Below are 23,590 nucleotides of genomic sequence, written 5' to 3'. Positions count from 1 at the left end.
CTTCACCTCAGCACCTACCGCCTCTCTTCACCCCAGCACCTACCACCTCTCCTCGCCCCAGCACCTACCACCTCTCTTCACCCCAGCACCTGACACCTCTCTTCACCCCAGCACCAGTCACATCTCTTCACACCAGCACCTGCCAACTCTCTTCACCCTAGCACCTGTCTTCATCCCAGCACCTACCACCTCTCCTCACACAAGCACCTACTGCCTCTCTTCACCCCAGCACCTACCACCTCTGTTCACCCCAGCACCTACAACATCTCTTCACCCCAGCACCTATAACCTCCCTTCATCCCAGCACCTACAACCTCTACACCTCAGCACCTACCACCTCTCTTCTCCCAAGCACCTACCGCCTCTCTTCACCCTAGCACCTAGCACCTACTATCTCTCTTCACCGCAGCACCTACCAACTCTCTTCACCACAGCACCTACCGCCTCTCTTCACCCCAGCGCCTACCGCCTCTCTTCACCTCAGCACCTACCGCCTCTCTTCACCTCAGCACCTACCGCCTCTCTTCACCCCAGCACCTACCACCTCTCCTCGCCCCAGCACCTTCCATCTCCATTCACCCCAGCACCTTCCATCTCCCTTCAACCCAGCACCTTCCACCCCTGTTCACCCCAGCACCAACCGCCCCTGTTCACCCCAGCACCTGCCACCTCTATTCACCCCAGCACCTACCACCTTTCTTCACCCCAGCACCAACCACATTTCTTCACCCCAGCACCTACTACCTCTCTTCACCCCAGCACCTACCACATCTCTTCACACCAGCACCTGCAACCTCTCTTCACCATAGCACCAACCACCTCTCTTCATGGCACCACCTACCACCTCTTTTCACCCCAGCGCCTACCACCTCTATTTACCCCAGCACTTACCACATTTTTTCACCCCAGCACTACCCACTTCTCTTCACCCCAGCACCTACCACCTCTCTTCACCCCAGCACCTACCACCTCTCTTCACCCCAGCACCTACCACCTCTCTTCACCCCAGCACCAGCCACATCTCTTCACACCAGCACCTGCCAACTCTCTTCACCCTAGCACCTGTCTTCATCCCAGCACCTACCACCTCTCCTCACACAAGCACCTACTGCCTCTCTTCAGCCCAGCACTTACCACCTCTGTTCACCCCAGCACCTACAACCTCTCTTCAACCCAGCACCTACCACCTCTTTTCAACCCAGCACCTACCACCTCTTTTCAACCCAGCACCTACCACCTCTCTTTAACCCAGCCTCTACCACCTCTCTTCATCCCAGCACCTACCACCTATCTTCAACCCAGCACCTACCACCTCTCTTCAACCAGGCACTTGCCACCTCTCTTCACCCCAGCACCTACCACTTCTCATCGCCCCAACACCTACCACCTCACTTCACCCCAGCACCTACCACATCTCTTCACATCAGCACCTGCCACATTTCTTCACTCCAGCACCTACTGCCTCTCTTCACCCCAGCACCTACCACCTCTCCTCGCCCTAGACCCTACCATCTCTGTTTACCCCAGCACCTACTACCTCTCCTCGCCCTAGCACCTACCACCTCTCTTCTCCGCTGCACCTGCCACATCTCTTCACTCCAGCACCTACCACCTCTCTTCACCCCAGCACCTTCCGTCTCTCTTCACCCCAGCACCTTACGTCTCTCTTCACCCCAGCACCTTACGTCTCTCTTCACCCCAGCACCTTCCGCCTCTCTTCACCCCAGCACTCTCCGCCTCTCTTCACCCCAGCACCTACCACCTCTCTTCACCCTAGCACCTACCACCTATTATCTCTCTTCACCGCAGCACCTACCAACTCTCTTCACCCTAGCACCTACCACCTACTATCTCTCTTCACCGCAGCACCTACCGCCTCTCAACACCCCAGCACCTACCGCCTCTCTTCACCCCAGCACCTACCACCTCTCTTCACCCCAGCACTGACCGCCTCTCTTTACCCCAGCACCTACCACCTCTCTTCACCCCTGCACCTACCACCTCTCTTCACCCCATTACCTACCACCTCTCTTCACCCCAGCACCTACCACCTCTCCTCGCCCTAGCACCTACCGCCTCTCTTCACCGCTGCACCTACCACATCTCTTCACCCCTGCACCTTCCACCTCTCTTCACCCTAGCACCTTCCGCCTCTCTTCACCCCAGCACCTTCCGCCTCTCTTCACCCCAGCACCTTCCGCCTCTCTTCACGCCAGCACCTACCGCTTCTCTTCACACAACCACCTACCGCCTCTTTTCACGGCAGCACCTACCACCTCTCTTCACCCCAGCACCTACCGCCTCTCTTCAACCCAGCACCTACTGCCTCTCTTCAACCCAGCACCTGCCCCCTCTCTTCAACCCAGCAGCTGCCACCTCTCTTCAACCAGGCACCTTCCACCTCTCTTCACTCCAGCACCTACCACCTCTCTTCATCCCAGCACCTTCCACCTCTCTTCACCCCAGCACCTTCCGCCTCTCTTCACCCCAGCACCTTCTGCCTCTCTTCAACCCAGAACCTTCAGTTTCTCTTCACCCCAGCACCTACCTCCTATCTTCACCCCAGCACCTACCACCTCTCTTCACTCCAGCACCTACCGCCTCTCTTCACCCCAGCACCTACCGCCTCTCTTCACCCCAGCACCTACCCCCTTTCTTCACCCCAGCACCTACCACCTTTCTTCACCCCACAAATTCCAGCATCTACCACCTCCCTTCACCCTAGCACCTCTCTTCACCCCAGTACCAATCACCTCTCCTCACACCAGCACCTACTGCCTCTCTTTACCCCAGCACCTACCACCTACTACCTCTCTCCACCGCAGTACCTAACACATCTCTTCACCTCAACACCTACCACCTCTCCTCACCCTAGCACCTACCACCTCTGTTCACCCCGGCACCTACTACCTCTCTTTACCCCAGCACCTACCACCTCTCTTTACCCAAGCACCTACCACCTCTCTTCACCCTAGCACCTACCAACTCTCTTCAACCCTACACCTACCAACTCTGTTCACCCCAGCACCTACCAACTCTCTTCACCCCAGCACCTACCAACACTCTTCACCCCAGAACCTACCACCTTTCTTCACCCCAGCACCTCCATCATTTACCACCTCTCTTCACCCCAGCACCTACCACCTTTCTTCACCCCAGCAACTCCAGCATCTACCACCTCTCTTCACCCCAGCACCTACCACCTCTCTTCACCCCAGCACCTACCACCTCTCTTCACCCCAGCACCTACCACCTCTCCTCGCCCTAGCACCTACCACCTACTACCTCTCTTCACTGCAGTACCTACCACATCTCTTCACCTCAACACCTACCACCTCTCCTCGCCCTAGCACCTATCACCTCTGTTCACCCCGGCACCTACTACCTCTCTTTACCCCAGCACATACCACCTCTCTTTACCCAAGCACCTACGACCTCTCTTCACGCTAGCACCTACGAACTCTCTTCACCCCTGCACCTACCCCCTTTCTTCACCCCAGCACCTACCACCATTCTTCACCCTACCAATTCCAGCATCTACCACCTCCCTTCACCCTAGCACCTCTCTTCACCCCAGTACCGATCACCTCTCCTCACACCAGCACCTACTGCCTCTCTTTACCCCAGCACCTACCACCTCTCCTCACCCTAGCACCTACCACCTACTACCACTCTTCACCGCAGTACCTACCACATCTCTTCACCTCAACACCTACCACCTCTCCTCACCCTAGCACCTACCACCTCTGTTCACCCTGGCACCTACTACCTCTCTTTACCCCTGCACCTACCACCTCTCTTTACCCAAGCACCTACCACCTCTCTTCACCCTAGCACCTACCAACTCTCTTCACCCCTGCACCTACCAACTCAGTTCACCCCAGCACCTACCAACTCTCTTCACCCCAGCACCTACCACCTTTCTTCACCCCAACAACTCCAGCATCTACCACCTCTCTTCACCCCAGCACCTACCACCTCTCTTCACCCCAGCACCTACCACCTCTCTTCACCCCAGCACCTACCACCTCTCCTCGCCCTAGCACCTACCACCTACTACCTCTCTTCACTGCAATACCTACCACATCTATTCACCTCAACACCTACCACCTCTCCTCGCCCTAGCACCTACCACCTCTGTTCACCCCGGCACCTACTACCTCTCTTTACCCCAGCACCTACCACCTCTCTTTACCCAAGCACCAATGACCTCTCTTCACCCTAGCACCTACCAACTCTCTTCACCCCTGCACCTACCAACTCTGTTCACCCCAGCACCTACCAACTCTCTTCACCCCAGCACCTTCCACCCCGGTTTACCCCAGCACCAACCGCCCCTGTTCACCCCAGCACCTACCACCTCTCCTCGCCCTAGCACCTACCATCTCTCTTTACCCCAGCACCTACCACTTCTCTTTACCCCAGCACCTACCACCTCTCATGACCCAGGCAACTACCGCCTCTCTTCATCCCAGCACCAACCACCTCTCTTCACCCCAGCACCTACCACCACTCCTCGCCCTAGCACCTACCACCTCTCTTTACCCCAGCACCTACCACCTCTTTCCCCAGGCACCTACAGCCTCTCTTCACCCCAGCACCTACCCCCTCTCTTCACCCCAGCACCTACTGCCTCTCTTCACCCCAGCACCTACCGCCTCGTTTCACCCCAGCACCTACCACCTCTCTTCACCCCAGCACCTCCAGCATCTACCACCTCTTTTCACCCCAGCACCTACCACCTCTGTTCACCCCAGCACCTACCACCTCTGTTCACCCCAGCACCTACCACCTCTCTTCACCCCAGCACCTACCACATTTCTTCACTTCAGCACCTACCAACGCTCGTGACCCCAGTACCTACCACATCTCTTCACACCAACACCTGCAAGCTCTCTTCACCATAGCACCTACCACCAACCACCTCTCTTCATGGCACCACCTACCACCTCTTTTCACCCCAGCGCCTACCACCTCTCTTTACCCCAGCACTTACCACATTTTTTCACCCCAGCACTACCCACCTCTCTTCACCCCAGCACCTACCACCTCTCTTCACCCCAGCACCTGACACCTCTCTTCACCCCAGCACCAGCCACATCTCTTCACACCAGCACCTGCCAACTCTCTTCACCCCAGCACCTACCGCCTCTCAACACCCCAGCACCTACCGCCTCTCTTCACCTCAGCACCTACCGCCTCTCTTCACCCCAGCACTTACCACCTCTCCTCGCCCCTGCACCTTTCACCTCCCTTCACCCCAGCATCTTCCACCTTCATTCACCCCAGCACCTTCCATCTCCCTTCAACCCAGCACCTTCCACCCCTGTTCACCCCAGCACCAACCGCCCCTGTTCACCCCAGCACCTACCACCTCTATTCACCCAGCACCTACCACCTTTCTTCACCCCAGCACCAACCACATTTCTTCACCCCAGCACCTACCACCTCTTTTCACCCCAGCACCTACCACATCTCTTCACACCAGCACCTGCAACCTCTCTTCACCCCAGCACCTCCAGCATCTGCCACCTCTTTTCACCCCAGCACCTACCACCTCTGTTCACCTCAGCACCTACCACCTCTCTTCACCCCAGCACCTACCACATTTCTTCACTTCAGCACCTACCAACGCTCGTGACCCCAGTACCTACCACATCTCTTCACACCAACACCTGCAACCTCTCTTCACCATAGCACCTACCACCAACCACCTCTCTTCATGGCACCACCTACCACCTCTTTTCACCCCAGCGCCTACCACCTCTCTTTACCGCAGCACTTACCACATTTTTTCACCCCAGAACTACCCACCTCTCTTCACCCCAGCACCTACCACCTCTCTTCACCCCAGCACCTGACACCTCTCTTCACCCCAGCACCAGCCACATCTCTTCACACCAGCACCTGCCAACTCTCTTCACCCCAGCACCTACCGCCTCTCAACACCCCAGCACCTACCGCCTCTCTTCACCTCAGCACCTACCGCCTCTCTTCACCCCAGCACCTACCACCTCTCCTCGCCCCTGCACCTTTCACCTCCCTTCACCCCAGCATCTTGCACCTCCATTCACCCCAGCACCTTCCATCTCCCTTCAACCCAGCACCTTCCACCCCTGTTCACCCCAGCACCAACCGCCCCTGTTCCCCCCAGCACCTACCACCTCTATTCACCCCAGCACCTACCACCTTTCTTCACCCCAGCACCAACCACATTTCTTCACCCCAGCACCTACCACCTCTCTTCACCCCAGCACCTACCACATCTCTTCACACCAGCACCTGCAACCTCTCTTCGCCATAGCACCAACCACCTCTCTTCATGGCACCACCTACCACCTCTTTTCACCCCAGCGCCTACCACCTCTATTTACCCCAGCACTTACCACATTTTTTCACCCCAGCACTACCGACCTCTCTTCACCCCAGCACCTACCACCTCTCTTCACCCCAGCGCCTACCACCCCTCTTCACCCCAGCACCAGCCACATCTCTTCACACCAGCACCTGCCAACTCTCTTCACCCCAGCACCTACCGCCTCTCAACACCCCAGCACCTACCGCCTCTCTTCACCTCAGCACCTACCGCCTCTCTTCACCCCAGCACCTACCACCTCTCCTCGCCCCTGCACCTTTCACCTCTTCACCCCAGCATCTTCCACCTCCATTCACCCCAGCACCTTCCATCTCCCTTCAACCCAGCACCTTCCACCCCTGTTCACCCCAGCACCAACCGCCCCTGTTCACACCAGCACCTACCACCTCTATTCACCCCAGCATCTACCACCTTTCTTCACCCCAGCACCAACCACATTTCTTCACCCCAGCACCTACCACCTCTCTTCACCCCAGCACCTACCACATCTCTTCACACCAGCACCTGCAACCTCTCTTCGCCATAGCACCAACCACCTCTCTTCATGGCACCACCTACCACCTCTTTTCACCCCAGCGCCTACCACCTCTATTTACCACAGCACTTACCACAGTTTTTCACCCCAGCACTACCCACCTCTCTTCACCCCAGCACCTACCACCTCTCTTCACCCCAGCGCCTACCACCTCTCTTCACCCCAGCACCAGCCACATCTCTTCACACCAGCACCTGCCAACTCTCTTCACCCTAGCACCAGTCTTCATCCCAGCACCTACCACCTCTCCTCACACAAGCACCTACTGCCTCTCTTCAGCCCAGCACCTACCACCTCTGTTCATCCCAGCACCTACAACCTCTCTTCACCCCAGCACCTACAACCTCTCTTCACCCCGGCACCTACCGCCTCTCTTCAACCCAGCACCTACCACCTCTCTTCGCCCTAGACCCTACCATCTCTCTTCACCCCAGCACCTTCCGCCTCTCTTCAGCGCAGCATCTTCCGCCCCTCTTCACCCCAGCACCTTCCGCCTCTCTTCACCCCAGCACCTACCACCTCTCTTCACCCCAGCACCTACCACCTCTCCTCACCCTAGCACCTATCACCTACGACCCCTCTTCACCGCAGAACCTACCACATATCTTCACCCCAGCACCTACCACCTCTCCTCGCCCTAGCACCTACCACCTCTCTTTACCCCAGCACCTACCACTTCTCTTTACCCCAGCACATACCGCCTCTCATGACCCCAGCAACTACTGCCTCTCTTCACCCCAGCACCAACCACCTCTCTTCACCCCAGCTCCTACCACCTCTCCTCGCCCTAGCACCTACCACCTATCTTTACCCCAGCACCTACCACCTCTCTTTACCCCAGCACCTACCGCCTCTCTTCACCCCAGCACCTACCGCCTCTCTTTACCCCAGCACCTACCGCCTCTCTTTACCCCAGCACGTACCGCCTCTCTTCACCCCAGCACCTCCAGCATCTACCACCTCTCTTCACCCCAGCACCTACCACCTCTCTTCACCCCAGCACCTACCACCTCTCTTCACCCTAGCACCTACCACTTCTCTTCACCGCATCACCTACCACCTCTCTTCACCCCAGCACCTACCACCTCTCCTCGCCCTAGCACCTACCATCTCTCTTTACCCCAGCACCTACCACTTCTCTTTACCCTAGCACCTACCACCTACCACTTCTCTTCACTGCAGCACCTACCACCTCTCTTCACCCCAGCACCCACCACCTCTCCTCGCCCTAGCACCTACCACCTACCACCTCTCTTCACCGCAGAACCTACCACATATCTTCACCCCAGCACCTTCCACCTCTCTTCACCGCAGCACATACCACCTCTCTTCACCGCAGCACATACCACCTCTCTTCACCCCAGCACCTACCGCCTCTCTTTACCCCAACACCTGCTGCCTCTCTTTACCCCAACACCGACTGCCTCTCTTCACCCCAGCACCTACCACTGCTACACCTCAGCACCTACCACCTCTCTTCTCCCCGGCACCTACCACCTCTTTTCACCCCAGCACCTACCGCCACTCCTTACCCGTTCAACCCAGCATCCACCACCTCTCTACACCCCAGCACCTACCACCTCTCTTCACCCCAGCACTTACTGCTTCTCTTCACCCATTCACCCCAACAACTACCACCACTCTTCACCCAAGCACCTACAAACTCTCTTCACCCCAGCACCTACCACCTCTCTTCACTCTAGCACCTAGCACCTACCACTTCTCTTCACCGCAGCACCTACCACTTCTCTTCACCCCAGCACCTACCACCTCTCATGACCCCAGCAGCTACTGCCTCTCTTCACCCCATCACCAACCACCTCTCTCCACCCCAGCTCCTACCACCTCTCCTTGCCCTAGCACCTACCACCTATCTTTACCCCAGCACCTACCACCTCTCTTTACCCCAGCACCTACCACCTCTTTACCCCGGCACCTACCGCCTCTCTTCACCCCAGCACCTACCCCCTCTCTTCACCCCAGCACCTACCGCCTCTCTTCACCCCAGCACCTACCGCCTCTCTTTACCCCAGCACGTACCGCCTCTCTTCACCCCAGCACCTCCATCATCTACCACCTCTCTTCACCCCAGCACCTACCACCTCTCTTCACCCCAGCACCTACCACCTCTCTTCACCCTAGCACCTACCACTTCTCTTCACCGCATCACCTACCACCTCTCTTCACCCCAGCACCTACCACCTCTCCTCGCCCTAGCACCTACCATCTCTCTTTACCCCAGCACCTACCACTTCTCTTTACCCTAGCACCTACCACCTACCACTTCTCTTCACTGCAGCACCTACCACCTCTCTTCACCCCAGCACCCACCACCTCTCCTCGCCCTAGCACCTACCACCTACCACCTCTCTTCACCGCAGAACCTACCACATATCTTCACCCCAGCACCTTCCACCTCTCTTCACCGCAGCACATACCACCTCTCTTCACCGCAGCACATACCACCTCTCTTCACCCCAGCACCTACCGCCTCTCTTTACCCCAACACCTGCTGCCTCTCTTTACCCCAACACCGACTGCCTCTCTTCACCCCAGCACCTACCACCGCTACACCTCAGCACCTACCACCTCTCTTCTCCCCAGCACCTACCACCTCTTTTCACCCCAGCACCTACCGCCACTCCTTACCCGTTCAACCCAGCATCCACCACCTCTCTACACCCCAGCACCTACCACCTCTCTTCACCCAAGCACTTACTGCTTCTCTTCACCCATTCACCCCAACAACTACCACCACTCTTCACCCAAGCACCTACAAACTCTCTTCACCCCAGCACCTACCACCTCTCTTCACTCTAGCACCTAGCACCTACCACTTCTCTTCACCGCAGCACCTACCACTTCTCTTCACCCCAGCACCTACCACCTCTCATGACCCCAGCAACTACTGCCTCTCTTCACCCCATCACCAACCACCTCTCTCCACCCCAGCTCCTACCACCTCTCCTTGCCCTAGCACCTACCACCTATCTTTACCCCAGCACCTACCACCTCTCTTTACCCCAGCACCTACCACCTCTTTACCCAGGCACCTACCGCCTCTCTTCACCCCAGCACCTACCCCCTCTCTTCACCCCAGCACCTACCGCCTCTCTTCACCCCAGCACCTACCGCCTCTCTTTACCCCAGCACCTACCGCCTCTTCACCCCAGCACCTACCGCCTCTCGTCACCCCAGCACCTACCGCCTCTCTTTACCCCAGCACCTACCGCCTCTCTTCACCCCAGCACCTACCACCTCTCTTCACCCAAGCAACTACCACCTCTCTTCACCCTAGCACCTACCACCTACCACTTCTCTTCACCGCAGTACCTACCACCTCTCTTCACCCCAGCACCTACCACCTCTCCTCACCCTAGCACCTACCATCTCTCTTTACCCCAGCACCTACCACTTCTCTTTACCCTAGCACCTGCCACCTACCAATTCTCTTCACCGCAGCACCTACCACCTCTCTTCACCCCAGCACCTATTTATTTATTTATTTGTGTATTTTATAAAGCGCACAGCTGCCCCAACGGGGCGTCCCGGCGCTGAGAACTCTGGGAAAAGAGAGCCAGAAATGGAGGGCCTGTCTAGGAGGAGAAAAGGTGTGTCTTCAGCAGTTTACGAAATGCTGATTCTGATTGGCTGGTACGTAAAGCTAGCGGGAGCTTGTTCCAGCACTGAGAGGCACAGACCTCAAAGGTTTTTCCACCTGCACAAACTCGTTTAAATCGTGGAGTGTGCAAGAAGAATAGGGAGTTGGAGCGCAATGTCCTGGAGTGGGCATACGGTCGCAAGATGTTTTTCAGGTGAGCCGATCCGGTGCCTTTTGAGGCTCGGAAGGCCAGCGTCATTGCTTTGAAGACACTTCTTTTAGCAATGGGTAACCAGTGCAGTTTGCGTAAAAGTGGAGAGACATGGTGTCTAGCAGGAATTCTCTCTACAAGCCGAGCGGCAGCATTTTGGACTGTCTGAAGTTTATGACACAGGCCTGCTGAGATACCAAGGTAGAGGGCATTAGCGTAATCGAGATGGGAAATTATCAATGCCTGGATCACAGTTTTACGGCAATCCGCCGGCAGGTAGTTAATAAGGCGTATAATGGTCCTGATTTTAGCGAAACAGGAAGCAGCCACTGTCTGTACCTGATTGCAGAAACTAAGATGGTTGTCCCAACGTACCCCTAAGTTTTTCACCGAGTCTTTAGGGGTAGGGGCTTGACTTAGATCGTCTGGCCACCAAAGGCTAGAGTCCAAAGGAGATGGAGAGTTAAAAAACAGGATCTCCGTTTTTCCTGCGTTGAGTTGGAGGGAGTTAGCGTCCATCCAGCTAGAAATGTCCCTGAGGCAGGATTTCAGCGGATCAAAGGCAGAAGCAGAGGGGGTGTCAAAAGTAAAAAGAAGCTGAATATCGTCAGCATAGGAGGTGGATTTAATCCCTGTCTGAGCGATCAGCTTGGCCAAAGGGCCTCTCTTTACCCCAGCACCTACCTCCTCTCTTCACCCCAGCACCTACCGCCTCTTTTCACCCCAGCACCTACCGCCTCTCGTCACCCCAGCACCTACCGCCTCTCGTCACCCCAGCACCTACCGCCTCTCGTCACCCCAGCACCTACCGCCTCTCTTTACCCCAGCACGTACCGCCTCTCTTCACCCCAGCACCTCCAGCATCTACCACCTCTCTTCACCCCAGCACCTACCACCTCTCTTCACCCCAGCACCTACCACCTCTCTTCACCCTAGCACCTACCACTTCTCTTCACTGCATCACCTACCACCTCTCTTCACCCCAGCACCTACCACCTCTCCTCGCCCTAGCACCTACCATCTCTCTTTACCCCAGCATCTACCACTTCTCTTCACCCCAGCACCTACCACCTCTCCTCGCCCTAGCACCTACCACCTCTCTTCACCGCAGAACCTACCACATATCTTCACCCCAGCACCTTCCACCTCTCTTCACCCCAGCACCTTCCATCTCCCTTCACCCCAGCACCTTCCACCTCCATTCACCCCAGCACCTTCCACCTCTGTTCACCCCAGCACCTTCCACCCCTGTTCACGCCAGCACCTACCACCCCTGTTCATGCCAGCACCTACCACCCCAGTTCACCCCAGCACCTACCACCTCTCTTCACCCCAGCACCTACCACCTCTCCTCACCCTAGCACCTATCACCTACGACCCCTCTTCACCGCAGAACCTACCACATATCTTCACCCCAGCACCTTCCACCTCTCCTCGCCCTAGCACCTACCACCTCTCTTTACCCCAGCACCTACCACTTCTCTTTACCCCAGCACAATCCGCCTCTCATGACCCCAGCAACTACTGCCTCTCTTCACCCCAGCACCAACCACCTCTCTTCACCCCAGCTCCTACCACCTCTCCTCGCCCTAGCACCTACCACCTATCTTTACCCCAGCACCTACCACCTCTCTTTACCCCAGCACCTACCGCCTCTCTTCACCCCAGCACCTACCGCCTCTCTTTACCCCAGCACCTACAGCCTCTCTTCACCCCAGCACCTACCGCCGCTCTTCACCCCAGCACCTACCGCCTCTCGTCACCCCAGCACCTACCGCCTCTCTTTACCCCAGCACGTACCGCCTCTCTTCACCCCAGCACCTCCAGCATCTACCACCTCTCTTCACCCCAGCACCTACCACCTCTCTTCACCCCAGCACCTACCACCTCTCTTCACCCCAGCACCTACCACCTCTCATGACCCCAGCAACTACTGCCTCTCTTCACCCAAGCACCAACCACCTCTCCGCGCACTAGAACCTACCACCTCTCTTTACCCCAGCACCTACCACCTCTTTACCCACGCACCTACCACCTCTTTACCCAGGCACCTACCACCTCTCTTCACCCCAGCACCTACCGCCTCTCTTCACCCCAGCACCTACCGCCTCTCTTCACCCCAGCACATACCACCTCTTTACCCAGGCACCTACCACTTCTTTACCCAGGCACCTACCACCTCTCTTCACCCCAGCTCCTACCACCTCTCCTCTCCCTAGCACCTACCACCTATCTTTACCCCAGCACCTACCACCTCTCTTTACCCCAGCACCAACCGCCTCTCTCCACCCCAGCACCTACCGCCTCTCTTTACCCCAGCACCTACCGCCTCTCTTCACCCCAGCACCTACCGCCTCTCTTCACCCCAGCACCTACCGCCTCTCGTCACCCCAGCACCTACCGCCTCTCTTTACCCCAGCACGTACCGCCTCAATTCACCCCAGCACCTCCAGCATCTACCACCTCTCTTCACCCCAGCGCCTACCACCTCTCTTCACCCCAGCACCTACCACCTCTCTTCACCCTAGCACCTACCACTTCTCTTCACCGCATCACCTACCACCTCTCTTCACCCCAGCACCTACCACCTCTCCTCGCCCTAGCACCTACCATCTCTCTTTACCCCAGCACCTACCACTTCTCTTTACCCTAGCACCTACCACCTACCACTTCTCTTCACTGCAGCACCTACCACCTCTCTTCACCCCAGCACCCACCACCTCTCCTCGCCCTAGCACCTACTACCTACCACCTCTCTTCACCGCAGAATCTACAACATATCTTCACCCCAGCACCTTCCACCTCTCTTCACCGCAGCACATACCACCTCTCTTCACCGCAGCACATACCACCTCTCTTCACAACAGCACCTACCGCCTCTCTTTACCCCAACACCTGCTGCCTCTCTTTACCCCAACACCGACTGCCTCTCTTCACCCCAGCACCTACCACCGCTACACCTCAGCACCTACCACCTCTCTTCTCCCCAGCACCTACCACCTCTTTTCACCCCAGCACCTACCGCCACTCCTTACCCGTTCAACCCAGCATCTACCACCTCTCTACACCCCAGCACCTACCACCTCTCTTCACCCCAGCACTTACTGCTTCTCTTCACCCATTCACCCCAACAACTACCACCACTCTTCACCCAAGCACCTACAAACTCTCTTCACCCCAGCACCTACCACCTCTCTTCACTCTAGCACCTACCACTTCTCTTCACCGCAGCACCTACCACTTCTCTTCACCCCAGCACCTACCACCTCTCATGACCCCAGCAACTACTGCCTCTCTTCACCCCATCACCAACCACCTCTCTCCACCCCAGCTCCTACCACCTCTCCTCGCCCTAGCACCTACCACCTATCTTTACCCCAGCACCTACCACCTCTCTTTACCCCAGCACCTACCACCTCTTTACCCAGGCACCTACCGCCTCTCTTCACCCCAGCACCTACCCCCTCTCTTCACCCCAGCACCTACCGCCTCTCTTCACCCCAGCACCTACCGCCTCTCTTTACCCCAGCACCTACCGCCTCTTCACCCCAGCACCTACCGCCTCTCGTCACCCCAGCACCTACCGCCTCTCTTTACCCCAGCACCTACCGCCTCTCTTCACCCCAGCACCTACCACCTCTCTTCACCCAAGCATCTACCACCTCTCTTCACCCTAGCACCTACCACCTACCACTTCTCTTCACCGCAGCACCTACCACCTCTCTTCACCCCAGCACCTACCACCTCTCCTCACCCTAGCACCTACCATCTCTCTTTACCCCAGCACCTACCACTTCTCTTTACCCTAGCACCTGCCACCTACCAATTCTCTTCACCGCAGCACCTACCACCTCTCTTCACCCCAGCACCTATTTATTTATTTATTTGTGTATTTTATAAAGCGCACAGCTGCCCCAACGGGGCGTCCCGGCGCTGAGAACTCTGGGAAAAGAGAGCCAGAAATGGAGGGCCTGTCTAGGAGGAGAAAAGGTGTGTCTTCAGCAGTTTACGAAATGCTGATTCTGATTGGCTGGTACGTAAAGCTAGCGGGAGCTTGTTCCAGCACTGAGAGGCACAGACCTCAAAGGTTTTTCCACCTGCACGAACTCGTTTAAATCGTGGAGTGTGCAAGAAGAATAGGGAGTTGGAGCGCAATGTCCTGGAGTGGGCATACGGTCGCAAGATGTTTTTCAGGTGAGACGATCCGGTGCCTTTTGAGGCTCGGAAGGCCAGCGTCATTGCTTTGAAGACACTTCTTTTAGCAATGGGTAACCAGTGCAGTTTGCGTAAAAGTGGAGAGACATGGTGTCTAGCAGGAATTCTCTCTACAAGCCGAGCGGCAGCATTTTGGACTGTCTGAAGTTTATGACACAGGCCTGCTGAGATACCAAGGTAGAGGGCATTAGCGTAATCGAGATGGGAAATTATCAATGCCTGGATCACAGTTTTAAGGCAATCCGCCGGCAGGTAGTTAATAAGGCGTTTAATGGTCCTGATTTTAGCGAAACAGGAAGCAGCCACTGTCTGTACCTGATTGCAGAAACTAAGATGGTTGTCCCAACGTACCCCTCAGTTTTTCACCGAGTCTTTAGGGGTAGGGGCTTGACTTAGATCGTCTGGCCACCAAAGGCTAGAGTCCAAAGGAGATGGAGAGTTAAAAAACAGGATCTCCGTTTTTCCTGCGTTGAGTCGGAGGGAGTTAGCGTCCATCCAGCTAGAAATGTCCCTGAGGCAGGATTTCAGCGGATCAAAGGCAGAAGCAGAGGGGGTGTCAAAAGTAAAAAGAAGCTGAATATCGTCAGCAGAGGAGGTGGATTTAATCCCTGTCTGAGCGATCAGCTTGGCCAAAGGGCCTCTCTTTACCCCAGCACCTACCTCCTCTCTTCACCCCAGCACCTACCGCCTCTCGTCACCCCAGCACCTACCGCCTCTCGTCACCCCAGCACCTACCGCCTCTCGTCACCCCAGCACCTACCGCCTCTCGTCACCCCAGCACCTACCGCCTCTCTTTACCCCAGCACGTACCGCCTCTCTTCACCCCAGCACCTCCAGCATCTACCACCTCTCTTCACCCCAGCACCTACCACCTCTCTTCACCCCAGCACCTACCACCTCTCTTCACCCCAGCACCTACCACCTCTCCTCGCCCTAGCACCTACCATCTCTCTTTACCCCAGCATCTACCACTTCTCTTTACCCTAGCACCTACCACTTCTCTTCACTGCAGCACCTACCACCTCTCTTCACCCCAGCACCTACCACCTCTCCTTGCCCTAGCACCTACCACCTCTCTTCACCGCAGAACCTACCACATATCTTCACCCCAGCACCTTCCACCTCTCTTCACCCCAGCACCTTCCATCTCCCTTCACCCCAGCACCTTCCACCTCCGTTCACCCCAGCACCTTCCACCTCTGTTCACCCCAGCACCTTCCACCCCTGTTCATGCCAGCACCTACCACCCCAGTTCACCCCAGCACCTACCACCTCTCTTCACCCCAGCACCTACCACCTCTCTTCGCCCTAGACCCTACCATCTCTCTTCACCCCAGCACCTACCACCTCTCCTCACCCTAGCACCTATCACCTACGACCCCTCTTCACCGCAGAACCTACCACATATCTTCACCCCAGCACCTTCTACCTCTCCTCGCCCTAGCACCTACCACCTCTCTTCACCCCAGCACCTACCACCTCTCCTCACCCTAGCACCTATCACCTATGACCCCTCTTCACCGCAGAACCTACCACATATCTTCACCCCAACACCTTCCACCTCTCCTCGCCCTAGCACCTACCACCTCTCTTTACCCCAGCACCTACCACTTCTCTTTACCCCAGCACATACCGCCTCTCTTCACCCCAGCACCTACCGCCTCTCTTTACCCCAACACCTTCCGCCTCTCTTCACCGCAGCATCTTCCGCCCCTCTTCACCCCAGCACCTTCCGCCTCTCTTCACCCCAGCACCTACCACCTCTCCTCACCCTAGCACCTACCACCTCTCTTCACCCCAGCACCTACCACCTCTCCTCACCCTAGCACCTATCACCTACGACCCCTCTTCACCGCAGAACCTACCACATATCTTCACCCCAGCACCTTCCACCTCTCCTCGCCCTAGCACCTACCACCTCTCTTTACCCCAGCACCTACCACTTTTCTTTACCCCAGCACATACCGCCTCTCATGACCCCAGCAACTACTGCCTCTCTTCACCCCAGCACCAACCACCTCTCTTCACCCCAGCTCCTACCACCTCTCCTCGCCCTAGCACCTACCACCTATCTTTACCCCAGCACCTACCACCTCTCTTTACCCCAGCACCTACCGCCTCTCTTCACCCCAGCACCTACCGCCTCTCTTTACCCCAGCACCTACAGCCGCTCTTCACCCCAGCACCTACCGCCGCTCTTCACCCCAGCACCTACCGCCTCTCGTCACCCCAGCACCTACCGCCTCTCTTTACCCCAGCACGTACCGCCTCTCTTCACCCCAGCACCTCCAGCATCTACCACCTCTCTTCACCCCAGCAGCTACCACCTCTCTTCACCCCAGCACCTACCACCTCTCATGACCCCAGCAACTACTGCCTCTCTTCACCGAAGCACCAACCACCTCTCCTCGCACTAGAACCTACCACCTCTCTTTACCCCAGCACCTACCACCTCTTTACCCACGCACCTACCACCTCTTTACCCAGGCACCTACCACCTCTCTTCACCCCAGCACCTACCGCCTCTCTTCACCCCAGCACCTACCGCCTCTCTTCACCCCAGCACATACCACCACTTTACCCAGGCACCTACCACTTCTTTACCCAGGCACCTACCACCTCTCTTCACCCCAGCACCTACCGCCTCTCTTCACCCCAGCACCTACCGCCTTTCTTCACCCCAGCACCTCCAGCATCTACCAACTCTCTTCACCCCAGCACCTGCAACCTCTCTTCACCATAGCACCTACCACCTACCACCTCTCTTCACCCAAGCACCTACAACCTCTCTTCACCCCAGCACTTACCACATTTCTTCACCCCAGCACTAACCACCTCTCTTCACCCCAGCACCTACCACCTCTCTTCACCACAGCACCTACCACCTCTCTTCACCACAGCACCTACCACCTCTCTTCACCCCAGCACCTACCGCCTCTCTTCACCCCAGCACCTACCGCCTCTCTTCACCCCAGCACTTTCCACCTCTCATGACCCCAGCAACTACTGCCTCTCTTCACCCCAGCAACTACCGCATTTCTTCACCCCAGCACCTACAGCATCTACCACCTTTCTTCACCCCAGCACCTCCAGCACCTACCACCTCTCTTCACCCCAGCACCTTCCACCTCCCTTCACCCCAGCACCTTCCACCTCCATTCACCCCAGCACCTTCCAGCTCTGTTCACCCCAGCACCTTCCACCCATGTTCACGCCAGCACCTACCACCCCTGTTCACGCCAGCACCTACCACCCCCGTTGACCCCAGCACCTACCACCTCTCTTCACCCCAACACCTTCCGCCTCTCTTCACCGCAGCATCTTCCGCCCCTCTTCACCCCAGCACCTTCCGCCTCTCTTCACCCCAGCACCTACCACCTCTCTTCGCCCTAGACCCTACCATCTCTCTTCACCCCAGCACCTACCACCTCTCCTCACCCTAGCACCTATCACCTACGACCCCTCTTCACCGCAGAACCTACCACATATCTTCACCCCAGCACCTTCTACCTCTCCTCGCCCTAGCACCTACCACCTCTCTTCACCCCAGCACCTACCACCTCTCCTCACCCTAGCACCTATCACCTATGACCCCTCTTCACCGCAGAACCTACCACATATCTTCACCCCAACACCTTCCACCTCTCCTCGCCCTAGCACCTACCACCTCTCTTTACCCCAGCACCTACCACTTCTCTTTACCCCAGCACATACCGCCTCTCTTCACCCCAGCACCTACCGCCTCTCTTTACCCCAACACCTTCCGCCTCTCTTCACCGCAGCATCTTCCGCCCCTCTTCACCCCAGCACCTTCCGCCTCTCTTCACCCCAGCACCTACCACCTCTCCTCACCCTAGCACCTACCACCTCTCTTCACCCCAGCACCTACCACCTCTCCTCACCCTAGCACCTATCACCTACGACCCCTCTTCACCGCAGAACCTACCACATATCTTCACCCCAGCACCTTCCACCTCTCCTCGCCCTAGCACCTACCACCTCTCTTTACCCCAGCACCTACCACTTTTCTTTACCCCAGCACATACCGCCTCTCATGACCCCAGCAACTACTGCCTCTCTTCACCCCAGCACCAACCACCTCTCTTCACCCCAGCTCCTACCACCTCTCCTCGCCCTAGCACCTACCACCTATCTTTACCCCAGCACCTACCACCTCTCTTTACCCCAGCACCTACCGCCTCTCTTCACCCCAGCACCTACCGCCTCTCTTTACCCCAGCACCTACAGCCGCTCTTCACCCCAGCACCTACCGCCGCTCTTCACCCCAGCACCTACCGCCTCTCGTCACCCCAGCACCTACCGCCTCTCTTTACCCCAGCACGTACCGCCTCTCTTCACCCCAGCACCTCCAGCATCTACCACCTCTCTTCACCCCAGCACCTACCACCTCTCTTCACCCCAGCACCTACCACCTCTCATGACCCCAGCAACTACTGCCTCTCTTCACCGAAGCACCAACCACCTCTCCTCGCACTAGAACCTACCACCTCTCTTTACCCCAGCACCTACCACCTCTTTACCCACGCACCTACCACCTCTTTACCCAGGCACCTACCACCTCTCTTCACCCCAGCACCTACCGCCTCTCTTCACCCCAGCACCTACCGCCTCTCTTCACCCCAGCACATACCACCACTTTACCCAGGCACCTACCACTTCTTTACCCAGGCACCTACCACCTCTCTTCACCCCAGCACCTACCGCCTCTCTTCACCCCAGCACCTACCGCCTTTCTTCACCCCAGCACCTCCAGCATCTACCAACTCTCTTCACCCCAGCACCTGCAACCTCTCTTCACCATAGCACCTACCACCTACCACCTCTCTTCACCCAAGCACCTACAACCTCTCTTCACCCCAGCACTTACCACATTTCTTCACCCCAGCACTAACCACCTCTCTTCACCCCAGCACCTACCACCTCTCTTCACCACAGCACCTACCACCTCTCTTCACCACAGCACCTACCACCTCTCTTCACCCCAGCACCTACCGCCTCTCTTCACCCCAGCACCTACCGCCTCTCTTCACCCCAGCACTTTCCACCTCTCATGACCCCAGCAACTACTGCCTCTCTTCACCCCAGCAACTACCGCATTTCTTCACCCCAGCACCTACAGCATCTACCACCTTTCTTCACCCCAGCACCTCCAGCACCTACCACCTCTCTTCACCCCAGCACCTTCCACCTCCCTTCACCCCAGCACCTTCCACCTCCATTCACCCCAGCACCTTCCAGCTCTGTTCACCCCAGCACCTTCCACCCATGTTCACGCCAGCACCTACCACCCCTGTTCACGCCAGCACCTACCACCCCCGTTGACCCCAGCACCTACCACCTCTCTTCACCCCAGCACCTTCCGCCTCTCTTCAGCGCAGCATCTTCCGCCTCTCTTCACCCCAGCACCTTCCGCCTCCCTTCACCCCAGCACCTACCACCTCTCTTCACCCCAGCACCTACTGCCTCACTTCCAGCCAGCACCTACCACCTCTCCGCACCCTAGCACCTATCACCTACCACCTCTCTTCATCGCAGAACCTACCACATATCTTCACCCCAGCACCTTCCACCTCTCCTCGCCCTAGCACCTACCACCTCTCTTTACCCCAGCACCTACCACTTCTCTTTACCCCAGCACCTACCGCCTCTCATGACCCCAGCAACTACTGCCTCTCTTCACCCCAGCACGAACCACCTCTCTTCACCCCAGCTCCTACTACCTCTCCTCGCCCTAGCACCTACCACCAATCTTTACCCCAGCACCTACCCCCTCTCTTTACCCCAGCACCTACCACCTCTTTCCCCAGGCACCTACCGCCCCTCTTCACCCCAGCACCTACCCCCTCTCTTCACCCCAGAACCTACTGCCTCTCTTCAGCCCAGCACCTACCGCCTCTCTTCACCCCAGCACCTACTGCCTCTCTTTACCCCAGCACCTACCGCCTCTCTTCACCCCAGCTCCTACCACCTCTCCTCGCCCTAGCACCTACCACCTATCTTTACCCCAGCACCTACTACCTCTCTTTACACCAGCACCTACCACCTCTTTCCCCAGGCACCTACTGCCTCTCTTCACCCCAGCACCTACCCCCTCTCTTCACCCCAGCACCTACCACCTCTCATGACCCCAGCAACTACTGCCTCTCTTCACCCAAGCACCAACCACCTCTCCTCGCACTAGAACCTACCACCTCTCTTTACCCCAGCACCTACCACCTCTTTACCCACGCACCTACCACCTCTTTACCCAGGCACCTACCACCTCTTTTCACCCCAGCACCTACCGCCTCTCTTCACCCCAGCACCTACCGCCTCTCTTCACCCCAGCACATACCACCTCTTTACCCAGGCACCTACCACTTCTTTACCCAGGCACCTACTACCTCTCTTCACCCCAGCACCTACCGCCTCTCTTCACCCCAGCACCTACCGCCTTTCTTCACCCCAGCACCTCCAGCATCTACCAACTCTCTTCACCCCAGCACCTGCAACCTCTCTTCACCATAGCACCTACCACCTACCACCTCTCTTCACCCAAGCACCTACAACCTCTCTTCACCCCAGCACTTACCACATTTCTTCACCCCAGCACTAACCACCTCTCTTCACCCCAGCACCTACCACCTCTCTTCACCACAGCACCTACCACCTCTCTTCACCCCAGCACCTACCACCTCTCTTCACCCCAGCACCTACCGCCTCTCTTCACCCCAGCACCTACCGCCTCTCTTCACCCCAGCACTTTCCACCTCTCATGAGCCCAGCAACTACTGCCTCTCTTCACCCCAGTACCTACCGCCTTTCTTCACCCCAGCACCTACAGCATCTACCACCTTTCTTCACCCCAGCACCTCCAGCACCTACCACCTCTCTTCACCCCAGCACCTTCCACCTCCCTTCACCCCAGCACCTTCCACCTCCATTCACCCCAGCACCTTCCAGCTCTGTTCACCCCAGCACCTTCCACCCATGTTCACGCCAGCACCTACCACCCCTGTTCACGCCAGCACCTACCACCCCCGTTGACCCCAGCACCTACCACCTCTCTTCACCCCAGCACCTTCCGCCTCTCTTCAGCGCAGCATCTTCCGCCTCTCTTCACCCCAGCACCTTCCGCCTCCCTTCACCCCAGCACCTACCACCTCTCTTCACCCCAGCACCTACTGCCTCACTTCCAGCCAGCACCTACCACCTCTCCGCACCCTAGCACCTATCACCTACCACCTCTCTTCATCGCAGAACCTACCACATATCTTCACCCCAGCACCTTCCACCTCTCCTCGCCCTAGCACCTACCACCTCTCTTTACCCCAGCACCTACCACTTCTCTTTACCCCAGCACCTACCGCCTCTCATGACCCCAGCAACTACTGCCTCTCTTCACCCCAGCACGAACCACCTCTCTTCACCCCAGCTCCTACTACCTCTCCTCGCCCTAGCACCTACCACCAATCTTTACCCCAGCACCTACCCCCTCTCTTTACCCCAGCACCTACCACCTCTTTCCCCAGGCACCTACCGCCCCTCTTCACCCCAGCACCTACCCCCTCTCTTCACCCCAGAACCTACTGCCTCTCTTCAGCCCAGCACCTACCGCCTGTCTTCACCCCAGCACCTACTGCCTCTCTTTACCCCAGCACCTACCGCCTCTCTTCACCCCAGCTCCTACCACCTCTCCTCGCCCTAGCACCTACCACCTATCTTTACCCCAGCACCTACTACCTCTCTTTACACCAGCACCTACCACCTCTTTCCCCAGGCACCTACTGCCTCTCTTCACCCCAGCACCTACCCCCTCTCTTCACCCCAGCACCTACCGCCTCTCTTCACCCCAGCACCTACCGCCTCTCTTGACCCCAGCACCTACCGCCTCTCTTTACCCCAGCACCTACCACCTCTTCACCCCAGCACCTACCGCCTCTCGTCACCCCAGCACCTACCGCCTCTCTTTACCCCAGCACCTACCGCCTCTCTTCACCCCAGCACCTACCACCTCTCTTCACCCAAGCATCTACCACCTCTCTTCACCCTAGCACCTACCACCTACCACTTCTCTTCACCGCAGCAGCTACCACCTCTCTTCACCCCAGCACCTACCACCTCTCCTCACCCTAGCACCTACCATCTCTCTTTACCCCAGCACCTACCACTTCTCTTTACCCTAGCACCTGCCACCTACCAATTCTCTTCACCGCAGCACCTACCACCTCTCTTCACCCCAGCACCTATTTATTTATTTATTTGTGTATTTTATAAAGCGCACAGCTGCCCCAACGGGGCGTCCCGGCGCTGAGAACTCTGGGAAAAGAGAGCCAGAAATGGAGGGCCTGTCTAGGAGGAGAAAAGGTGTGTCTTCAGCAGTTTACGAAATGCTGATTCTGATTGGCAGGTACGTAAAGCTAGCGGGAGCTTGTTCCAGCACTGAGAGGCACAGACCTCAAAGGTTTTTCCACCTGCACGAACTCGTTTAAATCGTGGAGTGTGCAAGAAGAATAGGGAGTTGGAGCGCAATGTCCTGGAGTGGGCATACGGTCGCAAGATGTTTTTCAGGTGAGACGATCCAGTGCCTTTTGAGGCTCGGAAGGCCAGCGTCATTGCTTTGAAGACACTTCTTTTAGCAATGGGTAACCA

This window comes from Triturus cristatus, chromosome 1_1 (genome assembly GCF_964204655.1).
Source record: "Triturus cristatus chromosome 1_1, aTriCri1.1, whole genome shotgun sequence".
Taxonomy (NCBI): domain Eukaryota; kingdom Metazoa; phylum Chordata; class Amphibia; order Caudata; family Salamandridae; genus Triturus; species Triturus cristatus.
This window is presented reverse-complemented; position numbering follows the sequence as displayed.